The 18,051-nt window shown below is 43.1% G+C and overlaps 1 protein-coding gene and 1 long non-coding RNA gene across 2 annotated transcripts in view; one reads left to right on the forward strand and one right to left on the reverse strand.

Annotated features, from left to right (window-relative positions):
- Positions 1–18,051, forward strand: part of SPON1 (spondin 1) — a 245,450-nt gene that overhangs the window by 44,779 nt on the left and 182,620 nt on the right. The window lies entirely within an intron of this gene.
- LOC111774368 (uncharacterized) lies at positions 9,181–14,369 on the reverse strand. The gene is made up of 4 exons (XR_011441140.1): positions 14,311–14,369; positions 12,389–12,452; positions 11,474–11,579; positions 9,181–9,296 (listed from the first exon to the last, which is right to left on the reverse strand). It is a non-coding gene; the product is annotated as an uncharacterized lncRNA (long non-coding RNA).

Here is an 18,051-nt window from a genome sequence, read left to right on the forward strand (position 1 = left end):
AATAGGCACATGGCATTGCAACTTTGCAAGGCAGGCTCTCGACTCCCCTTGCAGGTGCCCATGGATTGCTGCTACTGAGGGAGACTTGTGTACGATCGGCGCTGGTGTCAGGTTCATTTTCATTGGCAGCGGCCCTGCTGGCACATGCTTCATTTTCCCATGTTCAAATGAGAAATTTAATTTTAGTCTCCAGAAGTATTAATTATTAAGGAAAATATTACAAACCGCTTTTCAAGTTGAGACTGAACAAATGGCCAAGTATAACTGGATTCAGGGCCCTGAAGTAAAGACATTGTTTCTTTAAAACATTTTCATTGAAGTGAAAGTCAATGAGGTCACAAATAAAAACAGTTAAACTCATTTAAAAAAAATTCTCAACCTTTTAGTTAACAGGGAGAGCCAAATAATGAAACAAATGAAACATACTGATTTTAAAAATCAACGCCAATGTAGTTTTAAAAAAAAATTAATATTGTTTCTAGACTAAGCATTACCTGAAGGATTTTTAAATTAGCTTAATTATCGTTATTTTTGTTTAGTAACCTGTGAATAAAGATTTCTTTTTTTGCCTGGCTTAAATACGGACTGACCTTTTTGCAAAATGCATCTTATATTTCTGGTGAACTTAGCAGTGCTTAAATTGTGTTCATATTCATCCTCTCATGTGAGCTCCAGAATAACCCTGGGCTGGAGAAAGAACTGGGTTCTTATCTGGATTTTACAGATGAAGAATCAGAAGTTGAGCGACTTGCCTACTGTCACCAAACCAGAAAGCGGCAGGGCCAGGCATATTTCACGGGGCCATGCTGTCTTCGCAAATATTTACAAAATTAGACAGTCAAATGGAAGACCTTCACCAAAACTCCTCTTGCTACTTAGCATATTGCAAATGCTAATTGTTGGATTAACTGAGACTAAGTACCTTGAAGAATATGTATATTCTGATAATGGATGCCTTACATCAACTAAGTATTTTTAGGCTCCTTGTGTTTTTATACTTGTTACATCTTTGTAATTATTGACCAAACTCATGAATCTTGGACTGTTTGGAATGAGCAGCTCACTTTTATTGAATGCTGTTTGGTGTTATATTTTATTGATTGCTTGCCTGATTATCTTAAACTTTTAGCTTTAAGATGGCTTTGCCAGAGCTCCTCCACAATTATTGGAAACTACTCACTTTTCTGGTGAAATAACCCTGGAGCAAGGTACTGTTTAGAGTAGTTGGGTCTTGTTGCTAATTTGTGGGTAGAAAGAGGTAAAATGATTACAATGTATGGATGTATTCCATCTGTGAATGGCTAGAGGGCCTCGGCTCAAATTTGAACCGCCGTTCAGACCGGCAGCTCTACCTCTCAGCTCTGCACAAAGCCCTTACTAGGTCCCAAATGGGAAAGGAATCTGCTTCGCCAAAGTCATCAAAGCTAAGATATTAGAGCACCCAGGTTATCACTTGGGAATGGAGAGGAGAGGATAGATTCAAACAACATTTGAGAGGTAGAAGTTGGCTGTGGGGGTTTAAAGATGACATGGAAATTTCTAGTTTAATGATGTTAGTAATTGAGATAGAGAGCAAAGGAAGGGCGGGGGCTGGGAAGGGGAGGGACTGAGATCAAGATACCGTGTCCTTCTCCTGAGGAGCTTATAACCTGCTTTGGGAATGCTGTGTTGAGGGGGGGGGGGGGGGGCGGGAGGAAACAGGTGAGTAAACCAATGATTAAATTGCAGTAAGATAAGGGCTTCGATGGACATCTGCAGAGCATGCTGGGAGAACAATTCATAGAGGTGGGGGAATCAGAAGGCCTCTCAGTGAACGTGCCACTTGGGCTAAGTTGTAAAAGAACTAATTAGGGAGAGTGCAGTGCAGGGCATTCAAGGCAGAGGGGACAACAATTTAAAGATCCAAGTAAAAGAATAGCCAGTAGATCAGGCAAGTTCAGTGGGCTGGAGGGTTTTGGGTGGTGAAAGACAAGATGGTAAGAGCAGCTCAATCATGAAGAGCCTGATAACGGCATCCAGCATTTATTAGGCATTTACTGTAACCAGGAATAGGGGAATAGTTCAGAAGATGTTCAGAAGGTAGACTTGTCAGCATGCGGTAACTGATTGGACGTGGGGAAGAAGAGAGAAGCACAAGTCCAAGGAGACTCCTGGGCTCCCACCTTGAACAAAAGGGAGAGCTTGAAGGAGGAGCCCATTTAAGAGGGAGGAAGATGATGAGTTCCATGTTAAATCCAAAGTCCCTTTAGTCATCCAGGTAGCCAAGACGCAGTATGACATTGTATTTGGATGTATGGACCTTGAAACTGTACTGCCCTGGTTTGAATTCTGGCTCGGACACTTAGGAGATTTATGACCTTAGGCAAGTTATTTAATCCCTCTGTGCCTCAGTTTCCTCATTAATGAAATGGGGATAATAATTGCATGGTACCATTTACTTTATAGAGTTGTCGTGATGTTTAAATGAAATATATATATATATATAATTTAGAACAGTTCATAGCAGTACTCAATGAATATGCATTGTTGTTATTATTGTCATTATATATAGTTTTGAGGCTCAGAGAGGGGCTGGGGTTGACACCATTGAGGTAGAGTATTAGGCTAAGCTAACCATTATGTATCTATCTGTTAGGACGTATTTGGCTATAAGAAATAGAAAAGCCATTCAAGGCTTTTCTTGTAGGTTCATTTATTGTTTAGCAAAGAGTTTGGAGATAAGTGGCTTCGGCATTCTTTCAGCAGCTCAGTGATGTCAGGTCTCTGGACAGGTGGCTCTGTGATTCACTTGGCCTTTCTCTCCTGGTCCATAAAATGGTTTCTCTAACTCAAAGCTTCTCACCCTCACCAACAGTGTTCCAAATAGCAGAGAATGAGGCTAGTGGGGAAAAAAATGCTCCCCTTACAGATCTCTATCTTTTTTTATTTTTTAAAGGAAGATTGGCCCTGAGCTCACATCTATTGCCAACCTTCCTCTTTTTTAATTGCTCCCCAAAGCCCCAGTACATAGTTGTATATCCTAGTTGTAGGTCATTCTAGTTCTTCTATGTGGGATGCTGCCACAGCATGGCTTGATGAGTGGTGTGTAGGTCCACGCCCAGGATCTAAACCAGTGAACACTGGGCCGCCAAAGCTAAACACACGAACTTAAACACTTGGCCACAGGGCTGGCCCCTCTATCTTTTTACCATAGAGAAAAATCCCAGAATTCCCCAGGCAGACTTCCCCTTGTGTCTTATTGGCCAGAACTGGGTCACGTGGTCACCTGTCGCTCAAGGAAGAGGGGCAAGATAGCTGTAATTGGCTTAGGCTGTCCATGATTCATCCTTTGGGGCTGGACACTTTAAGACTTGAACAAAATTGGGGTCCTTTTAGCAAAGAAGAAGGAGGGAACGGCTGTCGGGCCTGCAATTAAGAAAGTCTGCCACACTAGGGAGGGAGAGCATTTAGAGCAAGAAGACAAGGGAAGAACCCAGAACTCCATGGATGTGTGGCATTCACATAGGGAAGAGATTTCAAATGCCAAAGAAATAGGAGGAGAGAAGAGCCCTGAGAGAAGCCCAGGAAGAGTTCCAGGAGGGTGTGTCTACAGGGGTTCATGTGGCAGAGCTTTGAGCAGGAAGAGGCTGTAAAGAGCTGTCGGATTTGGCAGTGAGGAAGTGGCCATTGCCAGAGCAGATTCAGTGGCGCCAAGGCGTGAGAAGAGAATGGCAATCTCTATCCTATGCAGTTGGTGGGAGTGCAAATTAATTCAACATTTCTATCCGCTTGGCAATGTGTATCAAAATGTAAAATGTTTGTACCCTTTAACTCTGAAATTCCTCTTCTAGGAATTAATCCAATAGGCAGAATTAGACAAGTGTAGGCTGATGTAGGTATAAGGATATTGATTGCAGCCTTGTTTATACATGATAGAAAAAAAGAGAAGTGTAATTGAGCTCAATGTCCATCATACAGGATTAATTAAAACAAACGATGGTACATCTTGTCAGTGGAATACCAGCCACAGCAGCTGAGAGCTAAAGTTCTAGAATCTGACAGTCAGGGTTGAATTTTGGCTCTGCCATTTACCAGCTGGGTGACCTCAGGTGTCTGGGAACTTTCTGGGACTCAGTTTCCTTAGCTATAAAATGGGTAATATTGCAACACTCATACAGCTATGCTGAGAATTAAGGAAGCTGATGCAAATAAAATACGTAGACTATGTCTGGCACATGTTGTGATGCAGGCATTTAAAAGTGTATGGTAGATCGATATGATGGAAATAGAGAACTATTTATGAGACATTAAGAGAAAAAAAAATGATGTTACCGAATAGCAAGATAATATGATCCAACAGTTAGTGCTTTTTTCTGGGAGGTGGAATCATGGGCACAATTCACTTTGTATTTTATGCATTTCTGTATTTACTACCTTTAAAACAAAGGTATTTAATGTCTGATTCACCTGACCAATGATAAGCTACACAAGAGCAGGTACCGTTTTTGTTTTGTTCATCACTGTATATCATAGTGCAGTCATGCATCGCTTAATGACAGGGATATGTTCTGAGAAATGTGCAAACATCATAGAGTGTACTTGCACAAGGCGACTAATCTTATGGGACCGCCGCATATGCTGTCCATCATTGACCGAAACATCATTATGAGGCACATGGCTGTATCTGGCACATTGCAAGCTGGCAATGAATGTTTGCTGAATGAATGAATGAAAAATAGGAAGCCGTGTTTAGGAGGAAGTTGCATAGACCAAGATTTCAAAGATGTAGCAGTTCCATCTCAACAGGGGCCAGGGTAGACCTCAGGGAAGAGGTGGCAAGTGGAGCAGAGCTCAGGGCTAAGGGCTGTCTATCCGTCATCAGCATGGATGCTGCAGTGTCCCAGGCCGTGGACAGCATGAGAGAAAAAGAAGTAAACAGGCCCAAAACCACAGGGATCCAAACCCTGGCTCACTGTTCAGAACTTCCCAAACAGGCTGAATCTGAGAGCAGTATCATAATATTTTAGAACTACAGGAGATTTCATTACCATTGAGTCACTTTTACATGAGAAAACCAAGCCCCAGAAAGGTTGAGTGAGTTCCGCAAGTTCCCCCAGGACGTGTGTCCCCCAATTCCTGCTTTGTGCTGGCTCCTTCCTCCAGGATCAAACAGTGTGGATATTTCCCATATAAATGAAGATGTTGGAAGAGGATATTCATTGGATCCCTAAGAAACCCATGTCTCTTTAGTGTGATGCATTTCTAAAGTTCACTGATCACCCAAGCCCTTTATTTGCAAAGAACAAAGGGACGAGGAGCGTAATTAACTCACCCACAATCTCCCATTGTCCTTAAGTCTTTTGTGTAAGCATTGATTGTTGTTTCTATTGTTGAAAGCAGGATTGTTCTCTTAAGGAAGCACGCCCAGAAAGAGAGCCGGGCAGGGCGCTCAGCAGGTGACACTGTTGAAGTTTGACCTTAGGGTTCCAAGAATAAAAGAAAAAGACCAAAAAGCCCTAATTGAACAGAGGATCATTTTGAATTGGTTACCAATCTAAACTACAGAATGCTTTGAGAGAAAAAACATTTGGTTATTTTCAGGTACGTTTAGGAATTCAGACATCAGTCAACTGAGCCCTCAAGTACAGGCCCTTAGGGAATCCAATTTAATGAATATTTAAGAACAACTTGTAAGCACAGGTAAGTGGAGCCTCCAAAAAGGCTTGGAAAACAGCCTTTTCTTGCTGTTATATCTTTACCATTACTTACCCATACATTATTTTTACTCTGAGGTTGTTTTTGTTGGGAAGAAAGGACAGGCCTCGTAAAGGAAGATGGTGTGGCAGAGGAGAGAGCCTGAGATGTGGGTTGAATACGTACGGTTGGGTTGAATATTGGTTTGTCCGTTAGGAAAGCTGTGTTTCCCTCAGGAAATTGCTTAACTCCACTGAACCTCAGCCTCCTCCTCTATGACATGGGATCATAATACCTATTTCAGAGGGTTGTTCTGCTAATTCAACAAAATCATCCTTAAAAGGTCTGGCATATAGCTCGGTAAATTCTAGCTTCCCTCCCCCAAAGCTAAACTTCTGTTCCCTGACCATCTGAAAAATCAAGTTACAAGTTACTGAAATCTTTCCATCGGTGAAAAGAAGGCAGTGTATTTGGTTCTTTACCACATCTTGTGTATGCTTTTGACTTTATCCATGGAACGCCTGGAGTTGCTTCATCTACCTTGATTGCAACACACTGTGAAGGCAAAGGTGAGGAGCAAAGCTAAAAGCAGGTTCAGGAGGTTCACCTGGAAAACCAGCGACATGGAAGTCTCAGGCATCCCTAAATTTGTTCCTTGCACTTTCCCATCCTAACTCTTTAAGATCTGTGGCTGGGATCATGTAGGATGGAGACAACCAAAAGGAACTGTCAGAGTCTCTGGAGTGAAGCATGTTTAAGGGACTGGAGCTTGGCGGATGTGACAAAGAGTGGCAGGGAATGATATCCAAGAAGTTGACGGGGGCTAGCAGGCATTAAAAGTTTGGATTTTAAGCAGCCAGCCCTGTGGCATACTGGTTAAGTTCAGAGTGCTCCACTTTGGTGGCCCAGGTTTGCAGGTTCGGATCCCAGACACAGACCTATGCCACTCGTCAGCCATGCTGTGTTGGCAGCCCACATATAAAGTGGAGGAAGATTGGCACAGCTGTTAGCTCAGGGCTAATCTTCCTCAGCACACACACAAAAAAGTTTGGATTTTAAGTGCAATGGAAAGCCACTGGAATTCTTTAAGCAAGGAAGTGACATGATTTGATTTATTATTTTAAACATGCACTCTGGCTTCTGCAGAAGTTTGGATTGTAGGGGTTAAGTATGGAAGCAGAGAGATAAGTTAGAAGGTTGCTGCGGTGCTTGTGGAGTTTGGGATTCTAGGATGCTGGAGAGAAATACTGTGGAGGTAAAACTGACAGGCAGTTGGAGGTGAGGCTTAAATAAGATAACATAATAAAGTTTCAAGGATGTAGTAGACATTTAACAAACACAAGTTCCCTTCTTCCTTTGTGCTACAACTACATCAAGAAAACGATGCTTTTCTCTGGAAGTGGATATAGGGGGATGATGAGTTAATAACCACATTTTCCAAGCTGCGTATTCTCTCTTTGGAATAAGAGCTGACGGCCAGTTCTTGCTGACCACAGCCTGCCTACTGGGAAAACCTGCCAAAGGAGGGAGAAAGTAAAGAGAGGCATGAATGAGGGAAGAGAGATATGAAGACTAGAAGGAGCAATTCAGGGGCCTCCTGACAAATATGAAGGTGTTGCTATGTACAGAAGGCGCCGGCTAATAGCTGGATTTGTATCCTTAGAAGTGACAATATAGATGTGTTAGCGCAATCTGCTGTGATTAGAACTGGAAGGAATCCTCTGGAGGCCAGCTCATCCAACTTCCTCATTTTAGGAAACAGATCCTGAGAGAAGTGACTTGTGCAAAGCCACATGTATAATGGCAGAGGCAGGTTTCATAGCAAGATACAGTGGGAAAGACTGATGTTCAAAGTAAGAGAGACCAGGTGCAGTCATTGATTCAGCAAACATGTGCCGAGCTCCCGTCCTGTCTTCAACCGGACTCTAGGCACTGGGAACAAAGGGTGAGATAAAGCAGACAAGGTCCCTGTTCCTGTGGAGCCTACACTCCAGTCCCTCCTCTTATGGCAACTCTGCCCCCACAGGCCAGCTATTTTGCCTCCATGGATCAGTTTCCTGTTCTCTAAAAAGAGAGCAATAGGGGCCGGCCCGATGGCATAATGGTTAAGGTAACGCACTCTGCTTCAGCGGCCTGGGGTTCGGGTTCCCGGTGTGGACCTACGCACCACTCATCAAGCCATGCTGTGGCAGGCATCCCATATATAAAATAGGAAGATGGGCACAGATATTAGCTCAAGGCCACTCTTCCTCAGCAAAAAGAAGAGGATTGGTGGCAGATGTTAGCTCGGGGCTAATCTTCCTCAAAAAAAATAAAAGAGAGAGAGCAATAACACTTCTTTAATTTTATTCAATTCATTTATTCATTCCACAAAGATTAATTAAATTTGTGTGATGTGCCAGACCCAGTGCTAGGTGCTGGTCACACAAAAGTAAGCAAGGTAGATCCAGCCCCTGCAGTCAGATACGACAGACTAGACTCAAGATGCTCGTCATCCTAAATGTCCATCTAAATCACCCAGGGCCTTTAAAAAAGCTCTGCCACCCCGGCCTCACTCTGAGAGCTTCTGATTCAACTGATCTGCCTGGCATCATTATTTCCACAAAGTTCCCAGGTGGTTCCAAGGCTCACGTTCACGGAAGCGATGGAGCTCTGGAGAGGAGCAGATAAAGGACTAGGTGGGCATAGAGTGCAGCACATCTGGCTCAGGCTCTGGGGTTTTCAGGAAGGCTTCCTGGAGGAAGTGACACGTAAAGTGAGATCATGAGTAGAAACTAGTCTGGCAACAGGAGAGGGAACAGTGTCTGGGAAGACGGAGGGTTGAGGGAGTAACAAATAGACACACTTAACACAGTCCATGGCCAATGATGAGCACTTCCTATGCCTGTTTCTCTCTCTGTGTTCTTCCTGACCCCTCTCGCCTCTCATCAGTGTTCTTTCTCCCACAATACACTGTGTTGACAGGACAACAGCGGATTCCCTGCTTCTAATAATTATCTGGAAGAGCTTCTTCCTGTCATCCATCAGCCGGTGAACCGCTCACATCTCCTGCTCCTCAGCAAGGCGTGGGCCAGGCTCTCAGCTCCCTCCCCACGGAGCCCAGCTCAGTGCCGCCTCCGCATGACTTGATGTTGTCTCCCCCAACCCTCCACCCTTGGGCTCATGGAGACCAAATGCATTCTCCTCAGACATTTGATTTGTTTTGGAGGCTCTTAGTACCCCCAAGGCTGGGAACCACATTGGATGTGTTTGACAAATAGCCACTGAGAATTGCCATAAATCCACTTCTTTAAGAGACATTCTTAGTGTTAAAATACAGTTAGATCAAAGTTTGGCATTTCCCCAGGGAGCAGAGACATTCACAGACATGTACCATATTCAGTAAGATTTAAGTCCATGCGTGATGTCTGCTGTGTGAGGAGAAATCTGACATGCTTTTATAGCCTGGAGAATGAAGACATTCAAGGACCTGTTTAAGCCCCTTCTGAAATAACCCTCAGCAGAACCTTACCTCATTCTCAAGGCGAGGGGTCGGGGAGAGGAGCAGAGTGTTGACCCTGTGCTGATGTCTGCTGACATAAGCAGAGTCCAAGCAAGCATCGTGGGTAAGGAGGAAACTGGGGCTTTGGGGAGAAAAACCAGAAAAATGCCAGAAATGTCACTGTCCTATGCTTGGGAGGGGAAGAGTCAGAGAGTCCCTCTCTTCTATTTATAAACTTCTAAATGCAATGTTTAGAATAAAATGGATGTTAGGATTTTTCCTGCCTATGAGGTGGCCCCATCCTTTCCCTCCTGCCCCCTCCCCACTTTTCCTTGTTTGGGCCACTTTGACATATGGGTGAGACCAGAAACAAAGGTTGTCCGCTCATCCAGGCAGCCATCTGTCCACACTTGCCAGTGAATGGAATTTGCCAAGAACTCCCACTCCAGGGCTCCAGGGAGAGGCAAGCTGATAAGCTTGTGCCTCTGATAAATCCGACAGCCTGGGATGATCTGGCAGGGTGGGGAGGCTGAATCCATGGGAAACTGTGTCCCTGATGGAGACAGGGCTGGATCCCTCTCGCCTGGAGGTGCTGACACTGTAAGAATGGAGGAATGAGGAGGAAGGGATGGGGGTGGAGGACCAACTCAGATGTTTAAAAAGCCAGAGCTGCAAATAAAATCTGGCTAGGATCAGTTTTTTCTGCATCTGACCTTACTAGAATCCTCTTTCCAAAAATCTAAGCCTTCTCTGGGCACACAGGGTCTTGCTGGAGGCTGGTGATGTGGTGGAAAGGCCACTGGTTTGGAGCCAGACTGCCGGGTGTGAGTTCACTATGAGCCTGGCAATTCTGATTAAGTGACGCCATTTCTCAGAGCCTCATTTTCTTCTGTGAGATGGAAAACATAGTCCCGTCTCAGGATTGCTATGGACTTTAACTGAGCCAACATAGTTAATGCTTATAAACCCCAGCCCAGTGACTGGGACACGGAGGGTCCTCAGCCAACAGAGTTTTCGCTCCCAATCTTGTCCTTTGCTAAATGAAATCAAACCATTGAAAGCCCCATTAGTGTACAAGAGACATTCGTTTGTCCATCCCAGAAGGTGTTGGCACAATATAAAAAGGATTCCTGAACAACTTCAGGCAAAGCAGGATAAAGAGACACACATTCTGCTGAGCTGATCATAAATCTGAATGAAATAATTATGTAAAGTATTTGAGAGCAATTCAGTGAGAAGATGCCTCATCTGCCTTGATGGGCTTTTCAATTACTCATTTTTAGTACTGCATTATACCATTCTCTGGCAATAATTATTAAGCATTTCAACTGTATTGCAATATAAAACTTAAAAGGCTGATTTATTTCCTAGGCGTTATACTACCTAGTATAACGTTCCCCGATTATGTGGTTCTATTTGTTTAAACCTATTTATCACAGTGATTTTCTAGCATTGAGTGGAAACTGACACCAGATCCCCAAGTGGAAGATGAGGGGACAGTGATTTGGGGACAATGATTTAGGTCCAATGGTCACAAGCGCCAGCTTTGGGGTCATGAGGGATATGAGCCCAGAGTCCCTACTTCCTAGTCCCAGTTTCTGAGCCTGTAACATGGAGATAATTCCTACTTCACAGGATTATTGGGATGATTATGTGAAATGATGGCTATGAAGTGTTAGCAAGAGCACAGGATGTGGACTCCATAAATATGAGATATCATGGCTATGACTATGCATTCTGGGATGCCCTGCATTTCCCAGTTATTCACACTTGTGCATCAATCACCTACAAGGCTCTGGGCACTAAGGGTGCTGTCAGGGCCCATTCTCTCATTGTCACTTTAAGAACTCAAAGAAACTGTTCCAGACATCTTGCCAGTTCCTGTATATTGCGCATCTTCTGTCATCAGTACAACATAGCCATTTTGCATAAAGACACTGAGGCACAGAGAGGATAGTTACTTTTTTCAAGGTCACTCAGTGACTAAGACAGAAATCGAACCCAGGTCTGCCTGGTTCCAAAGAGCACGCATCATATTCTCTTCACTACCTCCTGCTGCCTCTCAGGATCCCAGGAGGCATGTGTCACTTGGTTTGAAGGAGAAATTCCTTCTCTTCCTGGTTCTTCTCAAGAATATATCATTTCTCTTACTGAGGATTACCTACCCATAGTAAGTGACCAATTTCCCCAAAGTCCATCTCTACCTTTCTTAGCATCCCCCAATCCTCATGTGGAAGATAAGGTGCTTTTTTTATTCTAACCAAGGGCTACAGTGTGGGTAGAGTGATCAGGCAATGACCCCTACACACACACACGTACCCGCACGCACACCCCGGTTCCACTGGAGCCTGTCCACTGTACTCGAGGCTCTCAAGCCAAGCTGGATTTAAATGCAGGCCAGCTGGGCTGGTGCCAGGATACCAGTCTGTAAGAAGCATAAAACGTCGCTGGAAATGTAATGAGATGGAGAAAATGGTCTTTACCAGAATTATTGAACCAAGCATGACATGAGAATGATGATAATAATAAGATTTACTATTATAAATGATACACTGTGATTATAATGTATACAATGATAGCTTTGTGCCAGGAACTTCTCTAACTCCTTTCCATATATTAACTCATTTAAACCCTTCCAGCCCATTTGAGGTCAGTACTCTTATTATCCCCCTATTTTACAGATAAGAATACTCCTTCCAGAAAGGTTAAGGAATTCGCCAGTCACAAGGCAGGTAAATAGGCTGTTGGGCTCTCTCAGGCCCTTCACCATTCCTCTTGGTAGGGGGCGCTGAAGTGACAAGAGATGGTGTAGGCTGCCCTCTAGGCCTCTTAGTTGCTGGATAAGGTGTGCAAGTTCAGGGCGGGGGCTCTGAACTGCTCAGGGCAATAAAGAGGGAGCAGTGCTGAGCCAGCAGCCTTCCCTGCCTCCTCCTCCTACAGAGCACTCAGCCTCTCCTCCAGATGAATGTTGGGCAAATATTTAGAGATTATCATTTTGAAAGGAGGCCAGGTTATTAGCCTGCTCAGGGCGCGCACGTGTCCTGGTCCAGCCCTGCTCCCAATCCTGGCCTGCTGTGTTTGCTCTCAATATGTGAAATAACCCATAGAGCATGGAGGATTAATCTGCTTTTCAGGGAGGAACACAATCCATTAGCTCTTAGGACTTGACCTCCGTGGACTGGAGGCCATATGCCCAGAGCGAGTTGTCAGAGGGGCCGCCTACTGCTCATGTACCTCTGCGCTGCTCCTCCTCCAGGTTCCCACGTGCTTCTCAGGTCTGGGAGGTGGAGGCACAGCCCTGGGGAAGAGGAAATAAAGCAGAAAGGGTAAAAAAGATGACTAAAATGAAAATAAGAATCTATTTTGGCAGAGTTGCTAGCAAAGAAAGGGATGCTAGTAACTTTGGCGAGAGGATATAGGGTTTGGGAGGTGAGGGTCTTTGTAGGGAAAGAGGACAAGATTTAGGCCTAAATCTCTACAGCCTAGAAGAGGGACCAGTGTCAAAAGCTACACCGGATAATCCAGCCAATGCAGACATTCTAATGATGTTTCTGATGTGTTTAGAAAAACCTGGGAAAATGTGGAGGCTCCTAGGACTAACGGAAAAAAACAAGACACGATGTTATACACACAATATGAACACAATTGTCTATAAATTTCCAAGTACAAATACAGAAAAGTCCAGAAGGAAAAGGACAAACCAAAACTATTGAAACAGTGGGGGATTTTTTTCCCTTTACTTTTCTGTCCTTGTAAACTTTTCTATAATGAACTTACTCCTTAGAGCAATAAAGGCAAAACCTTCATTTAATTTCTAAAAATCTGCATTGAAAGCTCTTTCATAAAAGACAAATCAGCTGTTTTTCCTTCCATGACTTTCAGACTGAGGAAATACACATGGGAAACTAGAAAGAGGAGATGTAATGACTGGGATTATTTTCTTTGGATTCTCTCTCAGATATTTACTGAAGTGGTTCAAAATCCCTTCCTGGACAGATCCAGCAATAATAACCTACGTTAATTCCACTCCTGGGAAAAATTAAAGATGTGAAATTTAGCCATAAGAGATGATCATTATAGCCCAAGATTGTAAACAACAAAATGTTCAACGCTCTGAGGCTCATTAAGTAAAATGTGAACTGTTCATACTATGGGCCATTATACAGTCGCAGAAAATTTTATTGAGATATATATTGAGTAGAAAAGAAAGTTGTTCATAATGTGTTGTTGAGTAAAAAGCAGCTTACAAGACAGTAAGTATAGAATAATCCTAAATTTTACAATACATATGCATATATGTGTGTGTAGGTATGTATGATCTGAAAAGAAATATATCAAAAGGTTGATAATAACTATCTTGCGGGTAGTAGAATTATGAGTAATGTTTGCTTTGTAATTTTTGCTTCTCCATGTTTTCTGATTTTCTACAGTGAACAAGTATCTCTTGTGTAGTAACAATACAAAGTGTATTCCTGCTTTTCCTTTTCAGGGTGTCTTCCTCCTATGTTAATACAATCAGCGTAAGGTGTTGGGGGAACGCTTCCCTCTAGCTACAATACACTGAGGACCCATTATGGGTGCTGAATGTTTTGTAAATGTCATCTCATTTTTTCCTTTTGTCAACCAAGCAAGAGGGGTATTATTATCCTCCTTTTTCAGGTGGGAAAAGAGACTCATAGAGGTCAAGTGACTTAGCCAAAGTCATCCAACTGGAAAGTGGCAGAGCCAAGATTTAATGCAAATCTACCTGACTCAAACATTCATGCACTTTCCATTCCACCACACAACATCTCACAAACCTCCAGAGAAGAAACATTTTTGAGATGATGCTGTAGGACATATCTTCCTTCATTCTCCACTCCAGTCCCTAACTGTCAGTGTCCCCTACACTCTCTGATGCAACAATCCATATTTAGATATACCAATGTTCTCTCCTTCAGACTCAATTATCCTCCTACCAAGACCAATAAGGACCTGAGGACAGTCTGCTCAAGCAACCACTGTCCCCAGTTGAGGGTTATCACCTCACTATCCCTGTTAGCCATCCTTGGTCATGGTACCTTTGCATTGACCACTGAGGTCTTGAGTTGATCTCTTACTCTCATCCCCCCAGCAGAAGTCCCTCCTTATCCTAAAGCCTAAGTTTCCAAACCTACCCTCTCTGGCCAACTCTACTCCTATACCATGCTCATGGGACTGGAATCCTGTTGTGGATGCCATTCCAAGTTCCTATTCCAATTCTCTCACTTATCCTTGGTTCTCATGTAGGAACTGGAGCCCTAACCCTGACCGCTAGCCCTGATCTCTATGTCTGGGGCTCTGCTTCCTGAAGACAAATGTCCAAGATGACACCTACTTGGACTTCTAGATAGTATTCTCCTAGATGTCCCATTGCCATGGTCCACCCACTTGTTAGAATGCTTGTGACTTAATCTGGGATCTTGATGCTGCTTAGGTTTATCTCTTGAAGCTTAAGTCTGTTGGACCAAAAAGGGTGAGGTAACATATCAGGAGAGAGAATCCAGATGAGAGTTGAGGACAGGAGCCAAGAGCCAAAACTAGATTTAAGAAAGAAGTATTGTGTATTCAAGTCTGAAAAGAAAGTGAGGCCATAATGCAATGAGGGAAGAGTAAACACCCTAAGGTCATGCTGTAGATTTCAAAATGGGTATGGGGTGATTCAGGGCTAAGATTGTGATCAAAAGTTTTGGAAGCCCTTAAGGTCATGCTGATGAGGTAGCTTAGAAAGTTCCCAGTATTTGAAAAGGTCTATTCATGACCAGACACCCAACCAGATGCCTTAACCATAGCTTGCCAAGCATTCTGGAAATCAAACTTTGTCCACCCATCTAAACCTGGGTCTACCTTACCTGGCTATCTCCTCTGGCTAGATGGGGACCAGTCACAGGTCCCTTAATCTCTCTCTTTTGCAGGGAGTCAAGCAGACTGCCTTACCAGCAAATCTCTTCCAAGTGACTTTAAACTTAAACATAACCTGAGAAAATTTATGCTGACCTATAATTTTAAAAAAGGATATGTTAGCCGTGGAATGTTGTAATGAGGCTCTTAAAAATTTAGAAACCTCTTCATTTAAAATAATATATCATCACTATAGAAACTTTAGAAAATACAAAAAGCACAGAAAGAAAATAAAAATCATGCATAATACTACCATCAGACACAACCACCCATTGTAAAATATTTTAATTTTCAGTCTTAGGTACTCAGAAAAGAAACCACAGATTGAAATAAATGATGAAAGCTTCTTAAGTGATCTTCATTCAGTTGGTGGCTAACATGGTAGTCTATTCTAGACCATGACAAATGTGGACATGTCTGGGAGTTGGGGAAAGGTACAAGAGCAGGTTATGGTAGGCCCAAAGCTTGTCCGAAGGAGCTGATGTTTTCTGAAAAGCAAACAACTCCGGGAGCATTCTCTGAATCAGAGGAAACAACCCCTTCTGTTCAAGGCTTAATTACCATCTGGCAACTGAGGTTGTGGATAAACAACCATATTTACCTGAGGTGGCTTCTATGGCTTGGAAAACATTCTTCTTTGTTTCAGTTCTGGGCCAAGAGTCTTAGTCTTGTCCCCTACTGGGATCTTTGCCAGAGGCAACTGGAAAAGGTACAGGCTTTGGCTTTAGACAATCCTGGGTCAGAATGGGTCACTCTGAGCTTCATTTCCTCATCTGTGAAATTGAAATAACTATTCTCATCAAGGATTCAATGATGTGACAGTTAAGTACCTAGCACATCATAGGTGTTAATTAAATACTCGTTCCCTTTGGTTTTCCCAATGTAATCACCCAGAACCCTCCCAAGGATTATAAAGATTTAGGATTAAAAGTACCCATAAAAGTTCTGTGACCTCCAGTAAAGAGGGTCTTCACTGGAGGCCAAGTGCACAAGTCCAAGAAAATCACATTGTTTGGAAATCCATCCTCACACCAACAAAGTTGCAGAAGGGAGTCTAAATTCCTTTCAGGAAATTATGAAGCAAAAGGACTCTTTACATTTACCAAGTACTTGTGTGTATATTGGAATCAGGTAGTTAGTTGTTGGGGGTTGGTCCAGTGTATATGGTTCCATGGGACTAAGCTTGGCTAGAGAGAAACTTCTTACCTAACATAAGGGGATAACATTATTAGGAGGGACTGTGGAATACAGGAAAAAGTTGAGGCATTAGAGCCAGATGGGGCTGAGATCAAACCCTGGCTCCATCACTGTGGGACTTGGCCAGGTTAATTAACCTATCTGCGTCATGGAAGTTTCCTCAAGGATAGGCTTAATAATGCTTATTTTTCAGTGTTTGAGGGGAATGGAAGCAATATATGTAAAGTCCTTGACCAATAGAAAGTGCTGAAAAATGCTAGCTAGTATTATTATCCAGGCTATTAAGGACCATCTAGAAAAACAAAGTCCAAAGTCAGAAGGAAGTTCAGGGAGTTGTCTAATTAAAGGAGCAAAGGCAGATATTGCAGCCAAGACACAGAGCCAGGAATCTCACAACCAAAGGGAGGAGGAAGGGATAGTTAGTCCTTCAGTGCACACCTCTGTATCAGGCACTGTGCTAAGTGCTGAGGAAACAATGAGAAAAAAACAAGAGACTAGAGTCTGCCCTCATGTTGTTTACAGATTATTAGAGAACTAGACATTAATCAAGGACCCAAAGAAATGCTTGTAAAATTAAAAGAGAGATAAAGTATCTGAAAGGAGAGGGATGGGATTATGAGAACACATAAAGGAGGAAATTGCCATAGTGAGAGAAGACAGGGAAGGCTTCTCAATGAAAAGGATGAGTGAGCTGAGGTGAAGTAAAGAAAGGGAGGGAGAGAGGGAAGAAGGGAGAGTGGGAGGGAGGGAAGGAGAAGGAAGAAAGGGAGGGAAGGAGGAACTAGCAATTGACCAGCCTTTGGCAGGAGAAAATACAAGACCAGTGGACCAAGTATGGAAAGCAAAGAGGGAGATGGCACAATATGAGGGTAGAGAGGTAGAAAAGCAGGAACTCAACTCTGTTAAGGATTTTAGTCTAGATTCTAGAAGCAATAAAAAGCTGTTGAATTGTTGTAAGGTAGGGCATATTACAACTATATTTCTGTTTTGAAAAGATCTCTCTGGCTTGCAGTATAGAGAACAAATTAGGAAGAGAAAGGCAAGAGAGGATGTACAAAGACTAGTTAGGATACTTTTATGTTAGGTCAGATTAAAAATGATGTAGCTTAGTCTAGGGTAGTAGTAGGGGTGGTAGTAGGAATTCAAGAGATATTAGGAAGGTAAAATGAAAAGCATTTGATATGAAGGGTGAGAGAGGGAAGAGCCAAGGATGACATCAAGTGTTTCTGGCTTGCACAATTGGAGGAGGACCAGGTGAGAGGGAAGATAGTTAAGTTAGTTGTTGACAAGGTGGATTTGAAGTGTTTTTGATCCAAGAGGAAATGCAAGTAGAAGATAGAAGCTCAGGGAAGCGGCCAACACTGGAAATATAAACTTGTGAATCATCCACACATAGGTAGTAATTAAAGCCATGAACTGAATGAGATCAACTACAGAAAGAGAATAAAGTCAGAACAGAACAGGGCTTAAGACTGAGCCTTGAGCAATTTCAAATTTAAAGGCCATTAAAGGAGGATGAGTAGCCAAAGAAAGTAGAGAAAGAGCAGACAGGAAAGTCAAGGTGGGGCAAGGGCAGGAGGGAGCTATGGCACAGAAGCCAAGGGAGGAAGGTGCTTCAAGAAGGACTATATATTAGCATCGCAGAAGCCACTGATGGCCTTAGCTAGATTTGTTTTGGTAGTGCGATGTTCCCGAAAACACCTGGGATTGGGTTGAGAATGAGTGGGAAGTGAAAACAGTAAGTATAGCCAATTCCTTCAAGTAACTTGTGATGGAGCGAA

This window comes from Equus caballus, chromosome 7 (genome assembly GCF_041296265.1).
Source record: "Equus caballus isolate H_3958 breed thoroughbred chromosome 7, TB-T2T, whole genome shotgun sequence".
NCBI classification, from domain to species: domain Eukaryota; kingdom Metazoa; phylum Chordata; class Mammalia; order Perissodactyla; family Equidae; genus Equus; species Equus caballus.